Source organism: Pyxicephalus adspersus, chromosome 6 (assembly GCF_032062135.1).
Source record: "Pyxicephalus adspersus chromosome 6, UCB_Pads_2.0, whole genome shotgun sequence".
In the NCBI taxonomy this organism is placed as follows: Eukaryota; Metazoa; Chordata; class Amphibia; order Anura; family Pyxicephalidae; genus Pyxicephalus; species Pyxicephalus adspersus.
In genome coordinates this window covers 57,527,563-57,542,007 of record NC_092863.1, presented here as the reverse complement: position 1 = coordinate 57,542,007, position 14,445 = coordinate 57,527,563, and the positions used below count along the sequence as shown (strand labels likewise).

Genomic DNA, 14,445 nt, shown 5'->3' with positions numbered 1-14,445 from the left:
GAAGGGTGGAGAGTAAATAAGAGGGGAGGGAGGAAGAGAAGGGGTGGGAGAGCTTTTTTTACTTGCATGTCCCTATTGTGTATACTCAAGAGAAGAGCAAACTCTTTCTGAAGGAGGCAAGGCTTGTTGGAGGTGAGTACCTCTGATACTCTTCCCTGGTTTACTTTATACAAATATCTGCTGGATACCTGAGAACATCTGAAGATAGAGAACTCTTTGTCCCAACACAGCAAAGGTAAGTGTTCCAGCTGTTATGTCTGTAGGGGTTGTGAATGCTCATTACTCTATCTTAGGGAGTACATCCATTTCTTCTCCAAAGTTGTCCTACACGTTCGTCTGCTCTTCAGCTTTCTAAGGGACTTTACTAGTGTTGAATGCACATCATCACTGTATAATCTTTATATTAGACTTTTCATTCAATTTATCTACATGCATGGACCTTTTTAATGTATATACAGAGGATTGGAAGAAGTATGAATGTGAACTTTGTCAGTTTTAGTGAGTGATGGTAGGATTTATGAAAAAATGCTGGTAGAGAACACTTCTATCACAACATACAACATTGTACACTCTATATGTTAATTGCAGTCATTGGGGAAATTAAAGAGCTACTTACATACAGGAATATGATATTCTCCGAACAGAATGTCATTAGTTGTCCAATATGAAGAACATCAGCTTTGCGTGCCATGGTCCAAGCTGACCACAAAGTTGTAGATGTAGACATTTGGTAAGGACCATGAGATCTGTGCTTGTATTATGTATTTCCCATACTAATCCAGCTGGGAAACTAAATATCAAAATGTTATTTAATTTGCAATCTGAGGAGGTCAGTTATTCCCCACACTAACAGATCCGGCTAGGGAACTAAATACCGACAATAAGAAACAATTATTGTTATGTTTTTAAATACATCTACACCAGGGTTGCATTTGATTACTGTAATATATACATATGTATACTTTAACATATAAAAGTAAGTGCACATTTGTTTTCCTTTCTGTAATTTCGCGTTTAGCCTACATTCTAATCTCCTTTGTTCTTAGTAGTTTATGCACATTAGTTAAATTCTAGGGAAATGGCCATTATGAAGGAATGTCTCCGAGTCTAATGAATATGAGCAGCAGATGAGAGCGCATGGGAAAGAGGTCAGCAGGCTGCACGTTAGTAAATAGCACAGAGCTCATTGAGCGCTGCCTTGGTCTCTATATAGCAGACTCCTATGTTTAGCTGGCCAATTGCGTGTTGTGGGTATGTATGAAGACCAACACATGGATAAATACTGGCAGGATATCTTCAATCTGGCAGCATAATATGCTAATGAATTTCTAGGGCTGTGATAAAATATGACAAGCCCTTATGTTCACAATGTAATTGATAAGAGAGGCAGCAATGAGAGTGACTACATCTCATCTTGTGATTTAAAGTATTCTAAAACTCATTCACAAATATAAATACTAAAATACTGCTTCTCTAGTGCCTTTCCATAGTCAGCTAGAAACACACATGTATCTGAATGACAATGATTGAGTAACTGTATTGGTAATGTCAAGAAAGACAGGTATCTAGTTCATCACCTTGGGGTGTCTAAAACCTATTCTTCAGAAGCCTCAATCTTTATCTACATACCAGTCTAACTGCCTTTCCACTGGAGACATCAAGTCCTTCTTTTGCTGGCAGGATAACTGGGTAGCCCAGCATTCCATTGAACATATAAACCACAATGTAATATCAGCATGCTCTTAATCATCCCCATAAGGTAGGGTGCAATTTACATTTAATGTGATTATTAATATTATTAGTCCATATAAACATAGTAACCCATGACTGAGCAATGATCATTGGATTGCTGGAATGAATGCAGTGATTTTAGACTCACTCCTTCTGACTTACAGTTAACTTAGGACCTTGTAACCTAGGGAAACACTGAAGATAATGCAGCGCTTGAGATAAATCAGCATAACATGTCAGGAGTGATAGACTTTAGAATACAACCATGGCACCATGCGCTGGAACATTCATCCAGCTGGGAATGCTGGCACTTGTGGTTCCATAGCAGCTAGATGGAGACTGGGGGCACTATATTTATAGGAGAATCCTGTACATATATGTAGAGGTGTAGGATATGTAAGGATGGCTTCCTTAGCAATGTTGGATATGAATGTAAAAGAAATATTTTACATGCTGAGGGCAGGAGCAATAGAAGTTGGATGAATGTGAGATGAGTTTGTAGAGCGCACAGTGCGCACAGCAGATCACACAGCTCCAGTGCTGCGCTCTCCATAGCTCTCAGATCATCAGCGCTCTCCAAGGTGCTGAAGGGAAGATCACTGCATTGTCATACATCATGCCCAGACTGCCGAGGGGAGCAAAGCACAAGAGGGGTATGTAGCCCATATTTAAGCCGCAGATGGCCATCTGTTTCCATCCTTTGTCAGGCTGTGCTTGGATAATGGCTGAGTTTATGAAAAGCTTAGTTTATGATGCATGCTATAGCACTTCACATTAGCTTTGAATAAAAATGGATATTTTCTGAATAGACTTGTCTTATAAAAGCCTTGATCCATGATCGGTAAAGAGCCCAAAGTACTTGTGGTGAACTTGCTTGCAGCCTGTTATCCCCAGGTTATTTTGATGGTAATGAGTCAGAAATTCATAGGGATGGTGGTGACTTTATATATGTAAGATAGTATTTAGCTTTAATATTAAACCCATTTCTATTATTTCAGCTTGTGTGCAAAAATGTTTCTCTCATGTTAGAAATATCATGTATTTTTAAAAAATATAGTAGTTGGTTATATTAGTGAATATCAAAATTTGATACGCTTTTACACATTAGACATTCTTATTTCTATATATTGTTACAGATAATGCAGAATAACTTTATAACCATGTTAGTAAATTCTGCAGTTTAATGACTTGCATGCCTATTATTTGAGCATCCAAGAAAATAGTTATGATTTGGAAGCAGTCTCTATGATCATTTATATAATTTATTAAATAGGCACAACCACATCAATGGGCAAATTGCATTATTTCATCTGCTAGAGAGTCCCCAAAGGAAATTGCCTATGATTTTCATGAAAAGACTTTATATAACGGTTTTAAAACTAATGGCACCTATATGATATGATTCTTCCCATACATGTCTACATCAAATGAGAGCTCAGCACTCAGCCCCTGAGATCTGTTTTTACTAAAATGTTGTCATGCAGCTCCCATGTGTTTTGTACTCACAGGACTCTTGAATATTGGAGTCCAGGATTATAGAAAATAACTTATATAACTATTGAAAACAACTTTGTTCCCTGAGCTCAGTGCACCTTCTTGATGTGTTTTGCACAGAATTAAAATTGGTTTTCTATGTTTTCATTTTCATTGTTCTATAACCTGGGGGGATTTTGCAGCAAGTTCAGTTTTTAAAGATTTTTGAAGGAACATACTACTATATGTTTCTGCCTATTAGAGCCCAATAAAGCCATGACAGATGGATTGTCCTTGTGTGAATGAGATAACTCCAACTGATGTAAACAACACATGTAGAATATAACTTTGAAATCTGGAAGGTATAGAATAAATACAATAAACATAAGATATATATATATATATATATATATATATATATATACACATAAATTAATTGGGAAAGGGCCATCATAATTTTAGAACTAGTGACTGTGTTGCTAGGTGTTCATTTTTTAAGTCATTGCATGCTTGACTCAATAAATTATTGGACAATGTTATGCATTATGCATATGTATCATATGGTTGCCCACAGATTTGATGCGGTTGATTTCTAGATGTTCTGCTGAAAATTATTTAACGGTTCAAGTTATGGAAACTGAAGCAATATATTTAATACAAAAAGTGAGTCATAGTCCATAATAACCAGCCAGTTTCCTTGTTTTATTTCCCTGAAATTGGTGGCTAGAGGCAGCAACCACAATTTTGATGTGGTTTTCTCTCCTAGACTGCTCATATATTTTCCCAGTGGACCTTGTTCCTAGAGACTGGTATACTTCAAACTACAACAGATGAAATAAAAGTGTAACTAGCTCTGTTCTTACAGGTGGTTTTAGGGCTAATATTCTCTTGCACCCCTCTGTGTGTAAATGTGTAGACTTATTTCTGATGCAGATATATTCAAGATGTATCTAAAAACTGAAGAGCACACAATTCATACACTGTGCGAGTCTTGGCATCAGTTGTGAATTGCCTTTTTTTTACTTCTGCAGCAAGCAGACGGAAGCAGATTCTTAAGTATTCAGGTTAACAAGAATGCCAGCAATACCGCAGTTGCACTATTTTCATTGCTGAATCCTAAATACAGTAAAGTAGGTAGGAAATTGTCATTTTTGTTCCAGACCCCTAATCACAAAACTGGGCAATGTTTTGACATAGTTTGTCATTTTTTTATTTTTTATAAACATTTCCAATGTAAATGAGCATTATTTACTAACTACAGATCAGCAAGAAGCTTGTATTGTACACAAATATAGAACATGCTGAATAGTTGGTGCATGGTTTATGAGATAATGGTTCCAGAATGTTCAGGTTTAATCTAAGCTGTAGGAGATACTGTAGAATGTGCATTTACAATGAACATAGAACAGCCAGTTTGCTTAGTTACCAATAACACATGGATTTTGCTACAGAATGTTGTCTTTCTTGTTACCAAGTATAAAATTAGCAACATGAGTCATCTAGTCCATGTAAACTATGGTAAATTGCTATGGGATCTCAGAATTATTTTGCTCTCTGACTTGTTTCATTGTGTCACCCCCAGTGAAATAAATTTGAAGGAGCGTTGGCAGTCATGAATCATATTACAATAGTGTATGAGGAGGAATGAGTGCTTAGTCAATGAATGAAATGATGAAGGACCTTGGTTTTATTCTAGAGAGTGACCAAGTGCTTGAAGATGAGCACCATCCAGAGTACTATTTGTCCTTTAGTACAATAGGGAGTGTTTTATAGACAACTTTTAGTTGATGTCATATTTTATATTGCATGGATGATTTACCTAGCACCTGTTACCTACTTGAGCCACATGCAATGTTTAGAAGCACCATTTGTAACTTTAGAAAAAGGGTCACATTTTGGTTTCTGCCCATAGAAAATCCAGACACGTGAGATTTCATATCAAAGACCAGTTATCTTTGCAAGCCATATGAGTAGGGATGAACGAGCGGGATTTTTAAATTCGATCTAGCAGCGAATCGGGCCTTTCTTGCTTACCGAACATGTAACCGAGAAAAGTCTGAATACTGAATAAATATTGGACTATTAACTGGTCTCTTCCCAAGAGGTCACAAGTATTTGAAAATTTGGGAAGCGATCAATAATTTTTGGTAACTCTTAACATATCCATATAGAAAAAAGTATGGTGTGTGTGTGGAAACAGACATCAAGGAGAGAAAGCACACCGAGTCCCAGAGATGCTGAAGACCAAATTGAAGAAGATGATTTCATAACAGTCATTGACAGATACGAACTTATATAAATGAAGATTCTCTGTATAACAAATTATTCTGCTAGGGCATAATAGAAATATGTAACTGACTATATATATATATATAAATAATATTATTACATAATTCTCAGTTTTAAAAAAAAAGGTTTAGTCTTTAGGAGCACAGCTTTTTCAATTAGGCTGATTTACTATTACTTAAGGAATATAGGCTGATCACACTGCAATGTCAATGATCGCATTGAAAGGGTTATTGAATGAATGTGGTAAAGCTCCGGCAATTTCAGCATATCAGTCACATGAAAGCAAACATTCTATTTTTTTCCTATAATTAAATAAAAATGCAAACAGTAAAGCAGTTATACCTGGTAAAGCTTAGTTAGTGCCACACCATAATTTGAATAAATAGGTATATGTACAGAAGAGAAGAATGAAAGCTGGGTTTTTTTTTTTTTTTTGGCAAAGTAAGTTTGTATTGCAATGATTTGTTACATACAATTCTTAAAATGTACAAAGCTAGAATAGGTCTTGACCCATTAGCGTCATGGGTGTAATCAGACCAATAGACTAGACAACTGTGTTCCCTGACTAGGTAGAATAATAAGGAGTTCAATGAGTAGAAGCTTAACGTCTCTTGGCCCGACGCGTTTCACCCTTGTTGGCTTCCTCAGGGGATGTATAGAGATCGCTAATTGACATGCTGAATACACAAAATACATATAGATATATGTATATAGAAGGTGTCATTAGTGGTTGATGCATAAATGCAGTATTCAAATCACTTAACATCAAAATTATTGTCAAGTAAAAGAATATATGTATATTGATAAATGTTATTTATATTGACTTTTCAAGATAAGTGGATGAGAGCATTTTATTCTAAAAATAAATAATAGCACGATATCTATCAATATAACTCCTTACCTATAATGGAATATCTAAAATATATTGAAGTATTTTACTTACTATTAGTCGTTTAACCCCGGATGTATGTCAGGGATGGTGGAATTGCAGTAAAAAGGTGAAGAGTCTCTTCCTAGAAAGTGAGAAAGTTGGTGTATGTTTAAACAATGGGCATATATGAAATTGATGAGTAGTGAATATGAATGCTTGTTTTAAAGGTAATAATACATATTTAAATAAGTGGTCCAGAATAAAGTTATTATATATAAATATATATATATATTATTACCTTTAAAACAATCATTCATATTCACTATCCATCATTTTCATATATGCCCATTATTTAAACAAACAGCAACTTTCTTACTAGCTAGGCATTGAGTAATCATCATTATACTACTAATCCACCATCCCTGACATACATCCCTGGTTGAACAACTAATAGTAAGTAAAATACTTCAATATATTTCAGATATTCTAATATAGGTAAGGAGTTATATTGATAGATATCATGCTATGATTTGTTTTTAGAATATAATGCTCTCATCCAATTATCTTGAAAAGTCAATAAAAATACCTTTATCAATATACATAAATTCTTTTACTTTACAATAATTTTGATGGTATCTGATTTGAATACTGCATTTATGCATCAACGACTTATGACACCTTGTATATCTATATGTATTTTGTGTATTCAGCATGCCAATTAGCGATCTCAATACATCACCTGAGGAAGCTGTTGAGGGCGAAACGCGTCGGGACAAGAAATGTTAAGCTTCTACTCATTGAACTCCCTATTATTGAACCTAGTCAGGGAACATAATTGTCTAGTCTATTGGTCTGATTACACCAATGACGCTAATGGGTCAAAACCTATTCTACCTTTGCACATTTTAAGAATTGTATGTGACAAGTCATTACAATACAAACTTACTTTGCCAAAAAAAAACCCAGCTTTCACTCTTTTCTTCTGTACATATTCTTATACATGATTGACAGAACTCTTTGCAAATTTTTAACAAATTTACTAAGCTCACAAGGGGGATAATTCACTTTGCTAAGTGAACAGCCTTAACTCCTTAAGTAAATCAAACCCATTCTTTTAAAACTAGGTTGTCAGTAGTTGTCAGTAAAACAGTGGTTGACAGTAAATCAGTAGAACCCAGCACATAGGTAATGTGTCCTAAATACACATATATTTTAAAGTGCACCATTATTTAAGATATTTTTAACACCATTACATGCCATCTTTTTTCTACCTGCTTCAAGCCAAGCTCTAAGCAGATATAAAAGTTACAAATGAACGCAGCTCTGTATATATAAATACATTATTATATTTATTTTTTTTAATCAGGAATCTTGGAGATCAGAGTTTAACCTGGTACCAGCCTCTGGCATTCCATGTAAGCAGGGATGGAGTGTGAATGAAACAAGAAGCACATTAAGTCAATAAGTTCATGTGCTGACAAGAAACTTGATGTTAGGGAGAGAACACAGCATGACAGATATATAGGCCCCACACTACCCTTTTTATTCTTTCCATTCTGTCCAGTTATATATAGCCTAGGGCAGGCCAAAAATGGCCTGGGCCTAGAAAAAGTGGGAAAAATTATATTGCTCACTAGACTAGAGGACATTTAGTGCCATAGAAAATGTAAATGAGTAAATTTTTGTTTTTCATTCTTTAATGGGCTATTTTATAATAATTTCAGATTTTTGTCTGTAGTTCTGCTTTATTAATCAGCTCAAAAAAATAATGTTGTGTTATTTGCTGGCTTACCTGTCCCATACTTTATGATTATCTTTGCTACAGTCACTACAGTACTGTACAGATACATATACTAGTGAAATTGAGACTGTATCGCCCAGTCTGCTATTGTCAAATGCCATAGCCTGCTATTGGCTAATATTGCAAAATGAAGGAGAGTGGGGGTGGAGCAGCAGCTCTTCAACTGTTTCTTATAGACCATGTGGAAGAACTATGTATCAGACTATCTGTCTGTGGCCACTCCTACATTTTTCTCTGTAATCTTTTATCTTCTAATCTAAGTTATTTTTGTTTCTGTGTTTACAAATATTGTTAACGTACCACTTTTGTGTAGCAAACCACATTCTGGAAAAAGAGTATATCATGCATTTTGGGTGCTTTATTGATGGAAGGTCCTATATCTGTACTGGTATACATGGACAAATTATTCATGCACTAAAAAAGAATTATTTCTTTCTTGGAGCCTTAACAATTATGTGTATCATTTTGGATACAGTGCATTCAGTATATAAAATATTAACATGCAATGTGTTATCATCTACAGTACTGTTAATACTTTTGAGAATTCTTGTTTCTGTCTCCTATTTCCAGTTATGAATAACAATTTAAATAGGGTCTATGCACAATATTTGTGAACCACAAGGTAAAGAGATCCCTGCTACATTTCTACTAGTCTGAAACCCCATCAACAAAAAGCATCTGTCCAGTCTAATGGGCACTCTGCTAATTGGTGTCACCATTGAAGCTAATAGGATGTGCAAAATAACACAGGGTAAAGTGTTCTTGTTTAATTCACTTACCACTAATGAAGATTTAAACTACCACCCTAATGAACATTGGACTATTGCCCATTCTGTATACCCAAGTAAAGCAGCAACCTGGCAGTGTGCAACATTTAGGTGAGTTTTAAATAATATGGATCTATACACTTACACCCGTTTTTCTATGGGGGTAGCATAATTCCTAAAGTGTTTGCTGGTATCTGTTTATGTGCTGAAAAAGAAAATAAAGAAAAAAATGCAATAGATTAGCTGTATATTGGGCAAAATCATAGGTAGACATACACAAGTAGCAAACTGTCACCAATTGCATGGAAATTTGAACAAAGTGGATTGGTTTACTCTTTGCTATTATTATTCATCAATTTATTTTCCGCTTCACGCATTTTTCTATGCTTTCAAAAAAACTAAGATGTTAACTGGTCATTTATTATGCTTATATTCTATATGGTTAATTTACTCATAAATATGACCCTGGAATGTTTTACATTATTCTATTGTGGATGCATTTCATGTACTAGACCATATTTCGCTCCTATATAGTAAATAATGGGTATCAGGATGCAATATTGTATTCAAACTGCTGGTGCCCACAAAATCGAGAGAAATTGGACAATTTACATTTGAATTGCAGGTATTTTTAATCATTTGATGATTACTATGTGTAATGAGGTTTTCCATCAGTTGCAGTTGCTGCCTTCTGTGTGAATTGAGTAGAATTCCAGCTGAACAAGGTGGAACATGCCTTGTTTTCCCCGACCAAATTATAGCATAGGTAGTGTGTTGTAATACTTGTTTCCATTTTGAAGTAGTGAACACAGTAAGTAAACATTATATAATGGGATCAGTGGCCAGACACATCCTCAAGGAAGCAGGCACTTTAAAATTGCTTGATGCTTACAGATGTATTGATTGAGGTATTAGAACTTAAATAAGATGTGTATCTGTAATGAAAAATGATGATCACTGAATGGCAGTGTTTTAAAGTGTACATTGTTCTCCTCCAGAATGGGAAAAGGGAGGGGATATACCAAATATTGCTAAGGATGTTTGCAGAGTATGACAAGGGACAATAAATGCAGGGGAAAATTGCGAAGGGTATATTAGTGAGCAGTATGTGCAGTAAGGATTGCGGAGAGAATGACGGGGCCAGTGTTTGTCGAAGAGCAGTGCAGAAGACAGTATTTGCAACAGAGAAGTGACAAGAGAGCAGTACATGTGGAAGGTATCACAAGGAACAATATATACAGGAAAGGATTATGGAGGGTATGATAGAGTGTAGTGTGCAAGGTAAATGAGTGCCGTGCCTGTTACAGGGTCAAGTGTGTGAAGGAGAGAGTGTAGAGGGGTGTGGTAGTGGGCAATATATACATTACAAGGGTGCAAGGGATATGATGGGGGGGGTGTACATAAGAAGTGCAGAGAGTATGGCAGGGGGTAATAGATGTAGAAGTGTAGTATGGAAGGGGTAGTATGTGAAGACTGGGGTACAACAGGTATGACAGAGGGTAAAATATTCACAATAGTTATGTTGGCTATAAAAGCTTTGGCTTTGGCCATAAGAAATCACCATGATATTGGGGGCACTGTGCTTGCCGGCTGTTTGCACACAAAAACTGCCTTTTTTCAGATAATGATTGTGCTGTTATCTCTGTTTCAGTGGTTACACTGTCTAATCTGCTGGCAGTATTAACAGAGGACAAAATATGTAGTAGTATAGTACAGAGGATATGACAGGGGTTAGTATGTGTAGGGGATGGTAGGTCAAAGGGCAATAAAAGGAGAGTGTGAAGGATCTACCAGGGGTATGTGCAGGAAAATAGTGTGGAGGTTATGATACAGGGCAATATATGTTGGAGGAGAATGCAGAGGATATGGCAGGGGATAGTATGTGTAGAAAGGGAGTATGTGGGGTGTGATAGTGGACAAAATTTGTAGAAATTATATAACTAATGGCTAATGTTGTTTATGATAACAACAGTAACAACAGTGTGGACATTTGTTATTTCGTTACTAATTGTTCACCGTAAAACAGAAAAAAGTGAGTAGGTTCTTAAATCATGTGTCCGCAGCATACACTTTTATTTTTTGTGGGTAGAGTACGGGATGGATTAGAACCTCTGCAACACATTGTACACCCACTGACACAATAGTTACTGGAACAGGAAAAGAAAGTAAATCTTCCCAGTGGGTAGAGATAGTTATAAATACTGGAGATGATTACTAACCCACCCAAACTCTATCCAGCAGATCCAAATGGCTTTATGCATACTTTAAATGAATACCGCTGTCAAAACTGAACATGAAGCCCTATTAAAGAGTACCAAAACACAGCACAGGGTTGTCAGACACCTGTATTCAAACAGGCAGCCTAAACATTTTACATATAAACATAACATCATCCAACTAACTACCCACAATAATATTTTGATCACATTTTTGGCATTCGATCCTCATAGGTAACACTTTACCAATGATTTCATATCATGTAACCATAGAAAGTGACAATGTCAGGTCATTGTGGTTTTAGCATTGTAGATAGCTTTGCAATATATTAAAGGCTCTGTGGTATTTGGCAGGCTTCTGTCAAATACAGTTTTGCTGTGCATTAGGCTTACCCAGTATATAAACATCGATGCATGCCTAAATATTTAAATGCAGGATAAAAAGTATCTTCCTGGTGTTGATCAATCTAGTGTTCTAAAGACCCTTAGGGCTTAATCTCGCCAGAAGTAATTTCATGCCGCTTGCTGTGCTTTGTAATGCAGACAAACTGCATGATATGCTGGAAAAAGCTTTTGTCTGTGAGCTTCTTTCTCACTGGTGGTATATTGTAGTGCTTTTCAGGGTTTTAGATATCATGCATGCTCCAGTTATTGAGTGTATGGGCCTGCAGTGACCCATACAAGTCAGATAAGTGGAGGTTCCAAAATGCATACTGTAATGCATCTGAAAACATAGAGAAATTGCATTTATATTTTATGTACATCGCAAGCTAACAGGAACATATTTGGCAAAAAACATTCCAAAGCAATTCTGTAAATTCCACATATACATGATGTAAGCAGAGTGCAACATCTGTGCACATTGTGGGGATATGATTTATGTGTCTGTTCTTAACCTATGCACCAATGTATTATAATTTAGCATATTTTTGCAGTAATTCATTTAGATCTTCTGTGTCTGTCTGCAATATTTATCTGTATGCAGTTTAGAACAATCTAATAGCAGCATTAAAAGAAAATTCTTTTGCATAGATTTAATGAAGAATTTGCTGCCAGTGATGATCTGCTAGCACGATCCAACATTAGGTAACAAAGCCAGGTGTTTGCTTACTGGTCAGCAAGCTGCAAAAACAAAAAGAATGTGGAAAAATGTGCAGAAGGCAAGAATGAGGAGAGTAACATCAACAAAAGAAAGGATTTTTGTCTTTTCAGTATGTATTACATTTTAAATTAAAATGATTATTACCTCTCAATGCTAAACTCCATAAAGATTTAAAAGGACTTAATACAACAATGTATGTATTTTACTGTTATACCTATGATGCCAGACAGAGATAGGAAGACCTGGGTGTGTGAGCCAGTCTGGCTCCAATGAAGTACACAATTTTACCAGCTTTAAACTCTTACCCTGCCTATCAAGGTAAAATGTCTTTAGGGTAATTATGCTCTTACTTTGGTCCCTTAAGTATGTGCAGTCAGGGCAGTGACCAATCTGTATTATTTAACAGGATTTAGTGCATTATAGTGAGTTTGAAAGTTTGGCTGTTCTATTTGTCATTAAACAGAACACAAACAGGATTACAAAATCTATAGGATTTTAACTGTATATTCACCTACCAACAAATCTTTCTCTTTTAAGGCAATCATTAATTTTAAGCTTCTGAAATGATTCAATACAAAGTTGTATTAATGCTGTATTAACACTAGCTAATTACAATGGAATATAAGGTGCTATTTATATGTGTTTTGTCTCAATGTAATTATATATTTGTATGCCTCAAAAATTGCAGTAACTAGGAGCAATTATCCAGCATCATCATTTCAGTATAACATCGTAAAATGTTTTCGGAAAATATATTCTCACCTGTTCCTGTGGAGCGAGAAGAGGAACCTTTAAACATAGGCATTGACAGCCATCATTTCTCAGATTTTCAAGTGTAAAAAATATAGCTGCTGCAAAATAAGCACATTCAAGTTTAAGAAAATCGGGGCACAATATTCCTTTTCCTCAATTCGAGAACTTGTGTGCAAAAGAAAACTTTAGTAAATTAAGCCCAATGTGTCTGTATCACCGTAATCTATAATATATAGTATATATATAATTTACCAAATAGAAACGTTATTTTTGATCTATAGTCTCATATTTTTCTCTTTGAATTGCTTCTGTTTAATCATGCTACTTTGTAAAACAGGATAATCAGAACATAAGTCTCACTTTTTCTTAATACCTTCATCACTAGGATAGATCCAGTACATTCATGGATAATTTAAAAATCTCCTCATTTTCAAGTAAACACATGCAATCAAAAATAAATACTTGGGAAACATAAAAGGCTTTGAATAAAAAAAATAACAAGCTGAATAAAAATAACATTTGCTTTGTTGCTTGAAAAAAGACATACAAAAAGCTGCCATTCTCCTTTATAAAGTATAAATAGAAGACACAAAATGTGACATATGCGACAAATATCAAAGATGTGCGGATATTAACCTTTAGGCTGCTGTATGATTTTTAAACTGGTTTAGGCTTATTTATGAATACTGGGATAACAGAAAATTTTGCAAATCACCAAACTTTGTGTTCATTTTTTAAACTGTTTAAGTGAAACATTTCAGCTGGAATCTGATTGCTAGCCGTGGGCAATATCCTTTTCTGCAACTTTAACTTAAATGGGCTTTAGTGTGTTTTTTTCTTCAACTTTCAAATTCATGCAATAATTTTTTCTCTGTTAACAATCTGCACTATGATCTACAATCTTAAATCTATTTGACAAACTTTGCATTATAAACATTCTTATAAACATTCTTATAAACACACAGGGATTCTTAATTACCCTGTGTCCCTTTATATATGTGTAAAAAAAAGGGCACTCTGCATACATAAATTACCATCAGCAAGCCCTCACAATTTATTGATGTATAACAGGCTTTGATTTGCCCATCCATTGTATTGTGTTAAAATGAAAAGAGTTGTAACTGGTGTTCGATTTCAGTGTCAGGATCCACATACACATTTTGAATTTCCTTAACAGATAGAACTGTTTATATGAAAATTCTAGCCTTGAATACTGGTGTTGAACATACCTGAACTATAGGATCTGTGTGCATTTAAATGCTGCAGGACAAGTTATTTGTCTTGTCTGGTGCAGAAAGTAGTACAAAATGACTAAAAGCTAGTATACCAATTACATCTGTCAGTCCTCGGCAGCCTTTATAAGGTTGCACTAATCATAAAACAGTTGATAACATAAAACAATATTTTTGCATTTTGTTATGACATTTGCCATAGCACATGCA

The 14,445-nt window shown here is 35.3% G+C and overlaps 1 protein-coding gene across 4 annotated transcripts in view; it reads left to right on the top strand.

Annotated features, from left to right (window-relative positions):
• NOS1 (nitric oxide synthase 1) overlaps positions 1–14,445 on the top strand; it is a 156,998-nt gene that overhangs the window by 79,218 nt on the left and 63,335 nt on the right. Inside the window, exon 1 of one of the 4 annotated variants that reach the window (XM_072415946.1) lies at positions 112–235. The exons of 2 other annotated variants lie outside the window; for them this stretch is intronic. The gene's annotated coding sequence lies outside the window, so the exon portion shown is untranslated. Of the gene's footprint in view, positions 1–111; positions 236–2,258; positions 2,385–14,445 lie in introns of those variants that run through there. One more of the 4 variants, XM_072415945.1, reaches the window with a different exon arrangement.